The sequence below is a fragment of the Mus musculus genome, chromosome 9 (assembly GCF_000001635.26).
Source record: "Mus musculus strain C57BL/6J chromosome 9, GRCm38.p6 C57BL/6J".
Classification (NCBI taxonomy): Eukaryota; Metazoa; Chordata; class Mammalia; order Rodentia; family Muridae; genus Mus; species Mus musculus.
In genome coordinates this window covers 37,136,230-37,147,802 of record NC_000075.6, presented here as the reverse complement: position 1 = coordinate 37,147,802, position 11,573 = coordinate 37,136,230, and the positions used below count along the sequence as shown (strand labels likewise).

The 11,573-nt window shown below is 51.5% G+C and overlaps 1 protein-coding gene across 6 annotated transcripts in view; it reads left to right on the top strand.

Moving 5' to 3' along the window:
• Positions 1-460: 460 nt before the first annotated feature.
• The window catches only part of Pknox2 (Pbx/knotted 1 homeobox 2), a 256,364-nt gene continuing 245,251 nt past the window's right edge, over positions 461-11,573 (top strand). For 2 of the 6 annotated variants that reach the window (XM_030244164.1, XM_011242440.3), the window contains exon 1: positions 461-562. The gene's annotated coding sequence lies outside the window, so the exon portion shown is untranslated. Of the gene's footprint in view, positions 563-10,009; positions 10,458-11,573 lie in introns of those variants that run through there. The other 4 variants (NM_148950.3, NM_001029838.2, XM_006510126.4 and 1 more) reach the window with 3 other exon arrangements.

Here is an 11,573-nt window from a genome sequence, read left to right as displayed (position 1 = left end):
AAATGCAATCATAAAAATGAGGCCAGCCGGGCAGGAATGGGGTGGGGGTGTGATGGAGAGAACGTTTCTTGCCAGTTTGAAGATTCCTATTTTCTTGGGGTTCTCTTGAGGTACACAGAAAATTTCACCTCCTCTCAATCTCTTCAGCACCTGGTGTCTTGGAACTCGTCACCAGTTGATCGCTAAGGAGGACACCGGGTAGGGGTGCGCCTGCATTTCTGGGGTTCACTGCATCACCTCTGTCAGGCAACCCCCAGGTCTGGGCGCCTGCTGCCTCTCTCCAGCAGCAAGCAGGCCAGAGCCTGATGTCTGAGCCGAGCCTCCAGTAGAGGGAGACACTCTAGCAGCTCCTCGCCTGGGAAGCGGCCGGGTCCAGGAGTGGGTGGGGGCTATGGGGGGGGGGGAGAAAGGGGGAGTGGGGAGAGGGGAGGTGTGCGCGCGCGGGGAGGGGGGGGGAGGGAGTCCGGGGGGCGGGTCCCTGTGCCGCTGACGTCCCGAGCAGTGCTGGGAAGTATAGGCTGTGTTGTCACGCCGGTGTCAGTCTGATGAAGATTGGCATCAGGTAAGCTGTCATTCATTTCCATGTCAGAGACGCTTTTGCAGGCGGCGGCGGCGGCGGCGGCTGCTGCTGCGGGCGGCTGCCTCAGAGCGCGTGTGTTTTATTCCAGTCCCCAAGCCAGAGTATTATTCATTGCGACAGGGCAAGGAGGAGAGAGGGAGAGAGGGAGGCAGCAGGGAGGAGAGAGAGGGAGGCAGCAGGGAGGAGGGAGGCAGGGAGCAGAGAGGGACGGCGGGAGCGTGCAGAGAGAAGCTGGGGAAGCGCCGGGAGAGCGCGGAGCGAAGCCGCGCGAGGGGAGGCGAGGCTGGGCGAGGAGGCGGCGAGAAGCGCGCGGCCCACCCGCTCCCGGACCCGGCCGGTGCGCAGCTCCGTGCCCGCCTCGCTGCCGCCGCCTCGCCCCGCTCCCCTCTGGCCCAGGGCCGGGCGTGCATTGTTTGCGGTCGCAAGCAGCTGGGCAGCGGACTCAGAGCGCAGCGGCCCTAGAGCCTGTAGCGGGCGGGCTGGAAGCCGTGCACCCGGAGCTTCCCGGGACTCGAGCCCAGGGACGAGCGCGTCGGCCGGAGTCCCTGCGCAGGCGGCTCCTGGCTAGGCGCTCGGTGGGGGCGAGGCTGGGAACTGCGGGCGGGCTTCGGTTCTCCTTTCCCGGGCTCCAGGAGCCCTGTGGCTGGAGCTTCCTAGGTGTCACCAGCCCCGAGCTGCCTTCGAGTGGTTGGAAGCGGGAGCAGCCCTAGCCTGCGGCCGGGTGGCTGGAGTCAAGCAGTGGCGGCCGCGTCCTGCCCGGCCCGGGGAGGCAGGGAGAGTAGAGGTTTACCGGAGGATCAGTGGGGACAGGGGAACATGTGTGTGTGTGTGTGTATGTATGTGTGTGTGTATGGGGGGGGGGGAGGTGTTAGTCAGAGAAACCAGAACCCGAGGGGCGACGCTCAGGGACTCTAACTAGGAGTAGGAGGAGAATTTGTAGGGTCACTGGCTCTCTACGTATTGTTGGGTCTTTTGGGCGGGGAGGGGAGGATTAGGGGTCCTTGGCGAAGAGCTAGAAGATAAATTCGTAAAAGGGGGGGAGGTGGGCACGGAAAGCGTCCCGAGAAGAAAGCCGATGGGGATGGGGCAGGGTCCTGAATGTGCCGCGCGAAGTTTCTGTTTCTTTCGGGTTAGGCTGGCTTCCAAAGCCAAGGAAGAAACGAGCGCAGTGGGCCGCGCTGTCTGGAGAGTCCTTCACAGGGCAGCCAGGGTTCCCGCGCGGTCGGAAGACGCGGGTTGGGAGTGGGAGGGGGATGCGGATCAGCCCCTTAAAGGAGGGCTGGGTTTTGGAGCAGGCTAGAGTTTGGGTTGCAGGAATCAAGCTGTTTTCAGAATAGGGACAGATGGGCCGCTGTGTAGTTTACATGCCGGCAAAGACAGAGGGCTGGAGTTAGGCGCCGGGGCCCCGATTACCTCCGAGGCTTGACTCCGGAGCCGGTGACGTTGTTTTAGAACTGACACTCGGGATCAGGATATTGAAATGTAGGAAGAATTGCGCGTCCAGGTTCTTACAGCGTGTGGGAGGAAAAGCTTTTATGTAGGCAAGAAAAGTAGTTGATTCCAGCCGTGGTGAGCGAGCCCCGAACGTCTGCTGCTTCTCCCCCTAAAGCGAATCTTGCGGATGAGAGGATCTGGGTGCACAGGGCTGAAACCTAGGAGAAAGACTCTGGAAGGTACACAAAAATAGTGATTCAGTACGAAGTGACCGGGTAGCATCATCCGGGTCCGAGTGGAGCCAAGGAGCTGGCCCTGCAGAGTCAGCAGGCTCTGGGAGTCACTTGCGGTCTGTGGCCTCAGCGTGGCGGGGTGGTTGCTGGTGGCCCGCCGGGACAGTGGTAGGCGACGCAGGCAAGGGGGCCACTAGTAGAGAGGTGCTACTGGGGCTTAAGGAATCGTGGCTGCCGCCAAAGGAAAGACATTCCCGAACTCCGGAGTCCTCATCGGATCTGCCGCCTGTTTATCTGCAAGCGATGCTTGCTTCGTCCAGGGCAATGTCGAAGAGCGCACAGGCCGGCCCATACCGGCAAGGTTCTATCCTAGAGGGAGGAGGAAGTTCGGGGTTTCCTTACCCTCACATATGTTATCTTGGGACTTCTCCAGGCTGTTGGCTTTCTGGAATTCAAATGCTCTTCAACTGGTAGAATCCAAGATAACAAGCTTAAACGGATTTAAACATCCGCCCCCCCACACACCCCCCTCCCAAATCTCAGAAATGATGGTGTTCAAAAGCAACATGGTTTTATCCCAAACTCTAGCCCCTTTGCCCTCCCACTCTGCCTTCTGACCTTCCCGTGGCCCCTGGACCTTGATGCAAATGCACGCATGTGTGTATGCCTGTAGGTAGGTGTGGGGTGTCTCTTATTTAGGGGCTCGTATCTCATACTCAAACTACTTCCTCAAGGCTCGGGCCTAGCTCACCAGTGGGTGGAGTGGAGGGGTCCTAAAGAAGGAAAGAGCAGATTGGGGAGAAGGAGGGTTGAAGATGTTACATTCTGGACATTTAGATAAAGAGTAAGGTTGAGGGATGGATGTAAGTGTGTGTGTGTGTGTGTGTGTGTGTGTGTGTGTGTGTGTGTTGGGAGTTGATTTTCTCTGTGCATGATTTCTCTGTGCACCGTGAATTGAGAAAGCCAGCCAGTCCTTTGGGGCACTGAAGCCGCAGGACCCAAGAATGGCCACCGCGGCCGGGGGCGCGGCGACCGCTACCAGGAGCTGTTGTTTTCCAGACTTGGAATTCCTGAGCGCTCTTCTCCAGCCCTGAGCTGAGCGGGGGAGGGAGCCGTGACCCCACGGAGACTCCCCGGTCACCGCCTCCCTTTTGTGAGATCGAAAGGCATGAAAGCCTAGAGAAAGAGGATCTGCAGGGAATGAGGGCCAGGGGGTTACTCGAGGGAGATGGGCCTAGCAACAACCACAGTAAAATGCTTAGCGCAAATCGCAGCGAAGTGTACCCAACTCGAGACTGGCTGTTTTATGACCCTTTCTAGGAGTTTACTGCTCTGTGCTTTTAAGTCTATAGATTGCTTTAAGTTAATGAAAGTGCGGCTTTCAAAGGGGCCTTTTTATTGTGCGGCAGCGACAAATCTAGTACCTCCCCTTTACTCTTCCAAAATGGGCCCATTTAGAAGGAGGGAGCTTGCTGGGATTCCCACATGAACAGAGCTGGGGGGTGGGGGTGGGGGGAAGAACACCACTTGAAAATGGGGATTAATAAAAGACAGCGTTCCGCGTAATTCAGAAAGATAAGTTAACTTCTCCCTCATCCAGTTTCATCTGTGCATCCTTCAGTTGCCTCTGGGCTTTCCCAGAAGCTAGCTAGCTTTAAAGGTTGCTCAGTGCCTCCCTGGTAGCCCCCTCCCACACTGCTTTATATAAAGCCCGACCCTCCTCAATTCAATAACACAAACTGGGTTTCAGGATTTTAACGCGGGTACTAATTCAGACTAAAATATTTACTTGTGCCCTGGGGGAGGGGCCTTGCCTTGCAATCAGCAAGATGGATCGGTTTAAAAGGCTGGGAACCCAAGGAAGAACAAGGCAGGCTGTTTTCAGCGGGTTTTTTTTTTTTCTTCCTCCTTTCAATCTATTTGGCACAAAAGGTGAGATGACAAGGATTTTGACTAACACAGAAACTGCAGTGGGGCCTGCCTGTGGCTTTGACCGCATGTCATAACCATTTAAACTGTGGTTACTTGCTCAAAGCTCAAAGCTTCTCCAAGCTGGGTTTCATTAACTCTACACCAGTTGCCTGGAAGTTCAGTAGCAATAAATTGCATAAACACATTTGAAGTAAGTTAGTGATGAAATAAGGAGAATTACTGTCTTGTGAGTGGGGAATCCTGAATTCATGGAGTTTTGACTTAAGTGGAAACACACTTTGCCTCTCTTGGCCTTAAAGTTTATAGGTACACCAGAGTGTGTGTTAAATTTCTTTCTGCCATGTCCATCTTCAGCCCTGGGCTGTAACCCATTAGAGACCAAGGCGTGCATGCCTAGAAAGCAGAAGGCTGCATTTAAAAGGGGTCTCTATTAGCTCCATTTAGGAACTGAAGCAGAGCGAGCGATCAAGATCAACCTGATTTTCTTGCCCTTACTGAACGCATTGGGCAACATAAACAGCCTCAGCGCGGGACAAATTAGATTTTTAAATGTTAGAAGCTTAATAATACTGTGTGTGTGTGTGTGTGTGTGTGTGTGTTTTTAAATTAAAGAAACAACCAATAAAATTTATAGGCTCCCAACATGTTGCAAAATTTCCTTGGTATTTATTTACACACCCACCTCACCTTTCAGAAATTCAACCTCCAATTTTGAACTTTTGTTTCTGATTTACCTAATATAGAGCACATTTAATTGGAGGCAAGTAAGAAGTTCTGTTATGAGTTTTCCTTTATCCTCTGCTGTGCAGTACCAGGCCTGTAAGATATATATATATATATATGCATATGTATTGCACACACACATATATGATTATATATATCATATATATATGATGCAATTATTGGAGGTGAAAGCATGTGGGAGAGGCAAAGAGTCTGGATCAAATAAAATGCAGACTCTAGGATAGAGAAATTGAAATAGCTACACGGAGGAGAGGCAGAAGAAGCAGTACGGAAAACAAAATCATCATGAGTGTTCACAAGCCTTGAATCCAACCAAGGTCTTATTCACCATGCTTTGTATAAGACACTTCATATAGAGACCCATGACTTACTGGAAATTGAATTATATCAAGAAGCAGAATTTAGAGGGAGGAGCTGCACTGCTGGGTTCTACCCAAGCAGCCTGACCAGGACGGTTGTGATGGGGCTCTGCTAATTTAATTAAATCTATTACCTGACATGGGGAGGAAGACAGGAAGGAAGTGGTGGATGGCAATCAGGACTGGCTGGTCAGCATGCTGAGCTAGTATTTGGGCTGGAATTTGAGGGCCTGACTCTGTGGCTCCAGCGGGTCCCCCAGCTGCCAGGCTTTGGTTTCTTCATCTGTTGAGTGGAATGTAGCACATGCTGCCCCCTTTTAGGCTGCAAGAAGTGAAGGGTGGGCACGAGGCGAGTGCAGGGCTCACTGTAAAGAGTAAAGAACACAGAGACAGAGGATTCCTAGCAGCAAGCCATGTTCTTTTGAGTGTGCTTCCTTCCTTGCCTAGCTCCGTAGCCTGTCCTCACGATGTGTGAAGAGTTTCTAGACTTTTGTGAAAGGGCACAACTCCTACCTTACATCTTTGAGTCTAAAACCTCTACTGTGGTTTCATACACCACCCGCTTTGCCAAGAGGGGCTGTCATGGCTGAATTGGGGAAATCAGCCTGCTTCTTCCCTCCAGCGATTTCCCTCTGGAATATGGAATACCCTTCATGTCTCCAATATACACAGAATCGGACATATCAGAAATGCAGGCTCTGCTTTTTTTTTTTTTTAATTTATTTAATACAACAGGGGAATAAGGGCTCAGTCCTGATTGGTGTGCAACATCTGGTCCTGCTGGGGTGTGGGGGAGGGATGGGTGCTGATCTGGAATGAGCCACAGCCTGGACCTCACTTAGCAGTCTTCATTCTGGCAGATCAAAGCAGATTCTAGGGGAGAAAGCCCGAGAAGTTACACCCCCACTTCCAAAGAAGCTCATGCTTGCTTGTCAAGCCCTTCAGCTCCTGTATCTGAGTTTAAGATTGAGTGAGCCCTGATACGACATGGCTTCATTAGAATGGATGCTCTCTTTAAATCCTCTCCTACTCTACTGGAAGCTTTTCCTCCACACACCCTTTCTAGCTGGTCTGGTTTCAGGTCACATTTTGGTCTCCATTTTGATTGGGAGTGAGATGATGGGGGCAGGGAGGGGGGGTGAGGCCCAAGATAGAGGCAGAAGCTGTGACAGTTGAGGGCTGAGTCTTTCTCCCAGAACTCTTCTAGAAACCCCAGGCATGAGGGAACACCAAACCCTGACACAGCGCAGTTCATAGTGCCCCATGGAGGTGGGGAGACATGTTTGACTTGGACACATATCCTTAGTCTTCCTTGCCTGCCTGAGTTTCTAATTACAAGAAGGACCATTGCTGTTAAGACCTATCTCACTAAAAACACATCCCCGTGTATAAGAAGAAACCCTAAACCAGGCAGGATATTTTAAAACTGAAGCAATGAAGATTAGATTAAGTCTCCACCAAACAGCCTGGTTCTCGTATTATTTTTGGCTGGAATGTGGAGAAAAACAGCTGGCCCTGGGGCCCTGGGCAGACTCTGGAGGCTTCAGACAGGGTTGGGGGGAGTGGGTTTGCAGGGGTGGGGTGGGGGGGGGTATGTAACTGTTCTTTGCCTAGTAGGATTGTGACCAGTTTCTGTCCGGCTCATTCTAGGCACGGAACAAAGAGGGAGGTTGTACTGGGAGAGGGGCAGATGCAGATGGGCCAGAAGGTGTAAGTCAATGAGCACCAAGGAGCCTTTCAATACCGCACTTCATTAAGAGCTACTGGTTGTGTTTAGTGTATGAGGCCTCCATTCTCAGGCTCAGAAATCCAGCCATTCTCCACCTGGCCTTGGGAGGAGTCTTCATGTGCTGGGCCTGAATTGGCAGGGAGGGAGCTAGAAAGAACAGGTAGTTGACTGAGATTCCTGTAGAATCCATCATGAGCCCTTGTCCTGCTTTCCTGGGTAGAGGTAGCACACCCTTATACTGCCATTGGTGTGCCTGGCCCAGTCCTGGGCACAGCAATAATGATCAACCAAAGCCTGCTGGAACTTGGCATGCAGGGTTTGCAGAGGCTCAGACACCGGCCTTATCATCAGACAAGTGCATTTAGAGCCTCACTCTGCTGCCCACCTGCATGGTTTTTAAACACTTGCTTAGGATCTTTGATTCTGTTTCCTCTCCTGTAACCTGGGGCATGATGGAGCATAGCTCTCTCTCTGTCTCTTTCTCTCTGTCTCTCTGTCTCTGTCTCTCTGTCTGTCTCTGTCTGTCACTCTCTGTCTCTCTGTCTCTCTGTCTCTCTCTCTCTCTCTCTCTCTCTCTCTCTCTCTGTGTGTGTGTGTGTGTGTGTGTGTGTGTGTGTGTGAAGGGGGTGGAGGGGAGTGGAGGGGGTGGAGGGGGGAGCCTGTGTAACTGGCCCAGGACAATGCCAGCCACAGAAGAACGGTACAGTCCTGGTTCTCTGCTCCCATATTTCTTCAGAACAAGAATCAATAGGTGTTTTTTCAGCTTCTTCCTTTTTTTTTGCTTCTCTGGGACCAGGCATGGGCCACTTTGCAGGTCACCGGCACACAGACAAGCCGGGCACTCAGCTCCTTGTTGGGAAGCTGGGAAGGAAATAGATGAATAAGCCCCAGGGCAGCTGGGAGTCAGGGGGCACAGACACAGGAGGGAGGGGATACACAGACGTGGCAGAGGCAAGGTGCCCACCGGTTGTTAACCAGAAGAGGCAAGAGTGGGCCCCAGAAGGTGAAGTAATCAGGGTTTGCCTTCTCTGACGAGGCAGGGCCGAGAGGAGGTTCTTAGCCATGTAGGGAGGGCTGGAGGGGGAGGGGTGAAACCCGACACTCCCCAGGTCACAGTGCTCCGCTCTCAGCTAGACTGTCAGGGTGACTGGGGGTGGGGTGGGGTGGGGACAGCCTGGATTAGAAAGAATTACTCAGTCCCTCTGTCTGTCTCAGGTGTCCAGACATAGCTGTTCCGTTCTATGCACGGTACATTCTGAGGGGACTTTTTTGGTCTGACTTCTCATTGCCTGCAGTGCAGCGTAATCAGTGCATAAAATCCACACCTTCCTTACAACCCAAGCAGAAGAAAGCAGCCCAACTCTGGCCTGACCATGTTCTGGAAGCACAACAGCTAGTGTGTTAGAATGATGGGGAGAACAGGGAGCTGGTGTAAGGGTGACAGTGGGCTCCATTTCAGACTCGGTCATTGCCTCGCTGTGTGACATTTGACAGGTGGCTTGCCCTCTCTGGATGTTAGTATTGTCAGGAGCTTTGACTTGCTCCCGATGTCTCCTTCAGCTCTAAGTTCCTTGAGGCTATGTTTTCTCCCACGTGGATGGCTTCATGAACAGGAAATCATTGACAACAGCCCCTATAGCACAAACCCAAGCAGAAATTCCTAATACATGCAACAACTGCAGAAGCACCATCCCTGGGGAAATGAGGGCCGTGTGCACAGAGGGTTGGATCTGATGTTCCCAGTGGCCTTCCTGGGACCCATGGGAGTATCGCTTTCAATGTGAGGCACTGTCATTAAAAGCAGCATTTCCTTGTCCTGCAGAGACAGCTGGATGCTGGGAGAAAGGCTTTGATGTCTGCATCTGGAGTCTGTCTCTGATTTTACTGCCTCTGAGCTGTGTGTCCTTGGCATATCTTTTAACCTCTCTGAGCCTTGGTTTTCTTATGCTTATGGGTAGAAGTGATACTATGACTACCAGGTGTTGGAGGACCGTGAAAACTCTAAGGAAGTCATCCAGCGGTGGGACATGGCTCTCTGAGAATGCCAGTTTTCTCTCTAAAGAAAAATTGTTCCTGCCAGCCATGAGGACACACACCATTTGATCCCAGCACTCGGAGGAGGCAGAGGCGGGTGGATCTCTGTGAGGTCAAGGCCAGCTTGGTCTACAAAAAGAGTTCCAGGATAGCTAGTACTTACCAAAGAAACCCTGTCTTGATCCCTATCCCACCCTACCCCCTCAAAGAAAGAAAGAAAGAAAGAAAGAAAGAAAGAAAGAAAGAAAGAAAGGAAGGAAGGAAGGAAGGAAGGAAGGAAGAAAGAAAGAAAGAAAGAAAGAAAGAAAGAAAGAAAGAAAGAAAGAAAGAAAGAAAGAAAGAAAAGAGAGAAAGCGGGGGACCATTCCCATTTGATCTTCTGAATTTTCTGAAGTCAGCCAAATGGATATCATTAAGTCATTTTACACACAGGAGAACCTGAAGCTCAGAGTAGCCAGTGTGACACTGTGCCCACCTGTCTGTGACAAGACATATCCTTTAAGATGGCCCTGGTTTCCCTGGCTGCCGCTGTCCTTTTCCTTTGTGGGAACTCAGCCCCTTGCTGAGCTCCTGCTGCTGCCTTGCCAGGCTTTACCTGTGTCTCTCCTGAGAATTAAGAAAAAAAAAAAAAAAAACACACACACACACACAAACAGAAACAAGCTCAATTCACCTCCCCCATCACCAGCCTTTTGTCTGACAAATGCTTAGGAGAGCTACTGGCTGTCATGGAAGCCAAAACCTGGAAGATATATCTATGTCTATATATCTGACTTCAATAAGCCCCAGGCCAGACAGGGTTAGGCTAAGCAGCAGAAATAGTAGTGTTAAACATACAGGTGAGGGGGGATGGACAAGACAACGAGATAGTGACTGGAGGAAGCTGTCTGGGCTCTCTCTCTCTCTCTCTCTCTCTCTCTCTCTCTCTCTCTCTCTCTGTGTGTGTGTGTGTGTGTGTGTGTGTGTGTGTGTGTGTGTGTGTAAAAAGCCCTTGAGGGCTCAGTACTAGATCCTCAGCTGACCTGCCTGATAGACATCAGTCCTGAGAGAAGTCAAAGTGCAGTTAGCCATTTGTAATAGGGTCTAACACCTTACTAGGCACAGGCTCCGTCCTTTCTAAGCTGGCCCAATCTGTAGAGCTGTCCTCCAGCTTTTTCTGGTGCTGGCTGCTAAGTGCCTCTCTTTCTGCCCAGATCTGAGGTCTGCAGGCTTCCTTCTCTCTGGAAGCTACTCCTACATCCTCCGGCATTCTGATGGTAGCTCCAAGCTCAAGAGTGGGGACAGACAAAGCCAGAGAACCATGCTGTAGGCTCAGGATGCTTGATAATGGCTTATTCTCACTTCTGTGTTCTCCCTGAGGCTCTACTGATCACCCAACAGATGTAGCCTGGGCCACTCCCCATGGACAGTGAGTATGTGGGCTTCACTTTCTTGGACTAGATTAACACAGCAACTGAGCAAGTGTGTGATTTCAGTCTCTTAGTCTCTCAGAGTGTAAACCTGGTCATTTTGTTGGAAAGGAAGTTAAATGAATGTTCTTCCCAGTTTTTCTGGGTCTGCTGCTAAATGAGGATGATGATGCTGTCCACTGCCCAGGCTGCAGTGTGTGCACCGGACTGTCAGGCACCACAGGTTTTGTTCATGATTGAGATGCCTGGTGCTGGGGACATTTGGTCCAGAGGTTATGGGTCTGGCCACTTCCCAATAGATAGATGTGGTAAGTAGTGCTTATTTGGATACAGGGGATTGGGAGAGCACCCATGGAGGGTGCTGCTGAGCAGTCCATCCTTGGAGGAAGACTAGACACAGAAGCCAGGCATGAGAGCTGGGTGATGAGGGAACAGAACGGGCTGCTCCCGTGGTCCTGAGCAGTCTGGATAGACACTTCTGCTCCTCCTTGGCCAAGCCCCTCTAAGGGTTGGGAGAAGAAAGCTTCTTCAGACCATGTGCTCACTGTGTGACAGTGAAATTTGGCTTCGTTTTCCTTGTCAGTCAGCTAGTGGATGATGGTGAGACTTCTCCGCAAGGCTGTAGGGGAAGATCACGAAAGTTAACGTATGTGGATGTGTAATGCATGCTGTATAAACATAAGTAACAGCGCCTACACAGTGCCTCACATGTAACATGAGGAGGGGGAGAAAACTGGTTGGCACAGACTATATGTTTCTTATTAGTTTAAAACAGAGCGCGCGCACACACACAAATACACTCTCCCCCTCACGCTGGCTCACAGCGTGATGACATCCATGTTGATGTGATTGAAAGCTGGCAGGATGCCTTTTCACGGCTGCCCCACTACTGGGGCATGAATGGTCCCCTCAGGGATTCCTGAGCGCCTGGCAGTTTTTCAGACTTCAGGTCATAGCCACCTGGGCAGAACGGTGTGCCTACTATGTGACTGCATACAGTCCTTTAACGAGTTCTATGTCCTGTGCCAGGCTCATCAGCTGAAAGCAGGCCTCCGTTTCTTCCAGGCTGGCATTGTTTATTCAGTAGGATTTTACTGAGCACCTTATTCAGGTATGGGG